Raw genomic sequence first — 2,881 nt, forward strand, 5'->3', positions numbered from 1 at the left:
GTTTTTTCTACAAGCGTCGGGGAGCAAGAGTTTGGCAGTGGAGGAGGCCCAGGGCTTGCATGTCCTTGGCGGAATGGGAGGGGGAGTTAAAGCGTTCAGCCACAGGGCGGTCGGTCGTTTAGTTTTAGTGTCCCAGAGTTATTCCTTGAAGCGTTCCGCTAGTTGGCGTCCAGTTTCCCCAATGTTGATGAGACCATATTGCGAGCAATGGACATAATCTTATAAATAGGTTGCATTAAATTGGATGACTGCATGAAACGGTTTGTTGGTCAGATTTGAATCAGCACTCCCAAATGAGACAATGCCATGAATATCAGTGAACTGCTCTTTTTGTTAATAACCACAAGTTTTTGTTGTATTTTCACAACTTACTGGTATTCACATCTGCACATTAAATGTCAAACTCTGACATCAGAAATGAAATTACACCATTAATTTTGACTTACAATTTTCGAAGAAACAAATTAATAGCACACAGTCAATACAACGTCTGATTAATATGAAATTAAATTTGACCAACAAAATATAAAATCAAGCTGGGAGATAAGAAATGGGGGAAGGGCATAAGGCAAGATATGCAGCATCATAGAAAGTGCTCCTCCAGAGAGTGTATTTTACCAACTACCACTGCTAAATATAAACACTCTGATATGATCCTCCGGTTTTAATGTAAAACATAGCCCCATACAGAAGGTACCATTTAAATGAGTTAAAAATACAAGCCTTGAGCAAATCCAGCCTCCAGCCTTACCCCCCGCTTCTTGGAGCTTGAACCTTCCTCAAGCTCCGGAAGGTGGTTGAACTCCTGGGCTCCAGCTGCCACTCCTCCACTGAAGAAGCTTTGGGAAGCAGATGCAAAGGCAAGATACAGAACAGAGCACCATTGTAAATGAAAGCAGCTTAAGAAGACATCGAGCAAGAGCATCACATGGTTTTGACCCATCGACCTCTGGGTTATGTGCCCAGCACACTCACGCAGCACTACTCTGCTTCTGGGCACCCAGCAGCTGGATTGTGGATCAGTTTAAAGGAGGTCCTATATCTCTGATAACATCGGTACACAAGGCAGTGAAGAAAGGTTTCAGTAGACTGGCCTTCATCAATTAGAGAACTGAGTATAGATGTTGGCAAGTTATGTTGTAGTTATACAGCACGTTGATGAGGTTGCACCTGGAATATTGTGATCAGTTTTGGTCCCCTTGGTGTTCTGACTTCTGACGTCTTCAACTCTGCGTTTATCTTGAACTTGGTGGGATACTTTGTCCAACTTAGCATGTTTAAACAGTATCGCTCAGATGATTCATTTGAAACTTTTCAGGAAGTGAGCTCAATAATATTGAACTATTCAAATTTACTTGGACTCTATTTTAAAATTACATCAGGACCAGTAGTCAAAGTCACGTACAGCATGGAAACAGACCCTTCGGTCCAACTTGTCCATGCTGACCTGATATCCTAAATTAATCTAGTCCCATTTGACAGCACCTGACCTATATACTCTGGCATCTCATTTCATATATGTACCACCCGCTGCATAAAGACGTTGTCTCTTGAATGTATTTCGCCTCTCACCCTAAACCTATGCCCTCTAGTTCTGGACTGCCTCACCCCAGAGAAAAGACCTTGTCTATTACCCTGTCCATGCCCCTCAAGATTTTGTAACCTCTATTAGGTCACTCCTCTGCCTCCGATGCTCTAGTGAAAACAGCTCCAGCCTATTCAGCCTCTCCCTGGAGCTCAAACCCTACCACCCCCAGCATCATTCCCGTAAATCGTTTCTCATGGAGAAGTCAACGTTTCAGTCCTGAAGAAGGGTCAGTACTCAAAACGCTGACTACTCCACATGCTGGTGCTGCCTGGCTTGCTGTATTCTCCAAACCTCCTGCTTGCAATTTCGGGTTGCAATATGTAGTGGCTCAGTGGTTACCACTGCAGCCTCACAGCGCCTGGATCCAGGTTTGATTGCAGCCTTGGATGGCTGTCTGTGAGGAGTTTGTACATTCTCTCAGTGTCTGCATGGATTTTCTCTGGGTGATCCTGTCTTCTTAAATAAACCAAAGATATGCAGGACATGTGGATTGGCCATGCTTAATTGCCCATAGAGTTAGTACATTAGTTAGAGGGAAATGGGTCTGGATGGGTTACTCTTCGGAGGGTCGGTGTGGACTTGTTGGGACAAGTTGAATGGCAGAGTAGACTCGACGGGCCCAATAGCCTAACTTCTACTCCGATGGTCTTGCGGTCTGAGGTTTCTTTGGATCATTTCAGTGGCAATGTGAAGTCCCTGGCTCAATGAGCAGCAGTGCCCCCGCTGGTGCTTCCGCAAATTGCAAGCAAACATGAACCTCTTCCCACACTCGGGCCAGCTGAAGGGCCTCCCACTGCTGAAGGACACACAGGTGTTTCAGCAGGGTGGAGGAATTGCTGAAGGCCTTCCCGCACTCAGATCAGCAGAATGGCCTCCCCGCCCCCGTCCCCGTGTGGACCAGCTGGTGCTGGAGGAGCGGATAAAGCCCCTCCCACACTCGGGGCAGGAGAACGGCTTCTCCCCCATGTGGACGGACTGGTGCCTCAGCAGACCTGAGGAATTGCTGAAGGCCTTGCTGCACTTAGGACAACTGAACGACATCTCTCCCATGTGTATCTACCAATGGCCCAGCAGATCGGAGGAAAGAGCAAATCCCTTCCTGCACTCGGGGCAGAAGAATGGCCTCTCCTCAGTGTGGACCCACTGGTGTCTCAACAGGTGGGAAGAACTGCTGAAAGCCATCTCGCACTTGGGGCCGGAGAACAGCCTTCCCTGGTGTGGACCAACTGGTGCGTCAGCAGGGCAGAGGAATCACTGAAGGCCTTCCCATGCGCAGGGCAGCAGAAGGGCCTC

The sequence above is a fragment of the Chiloscyllium plagiosum genome, unplaced genomic scaffold (genome assembly GCF_037043375.1).
Source record: "Chiloscyllium plagiosum isolate Xiang-an unplaced genomic scaffold, Cpla_swu_hap1 HiC_scaffold_27, whole genome shotgun sequence".
Lineage (NCBI taxonomy): Eukaryota > Metazoa > Chordata > Chondrichthyes > Orectolobiformes > Hemiscylliidae > Chiloscyllium > Chiloscyllium plagiosum.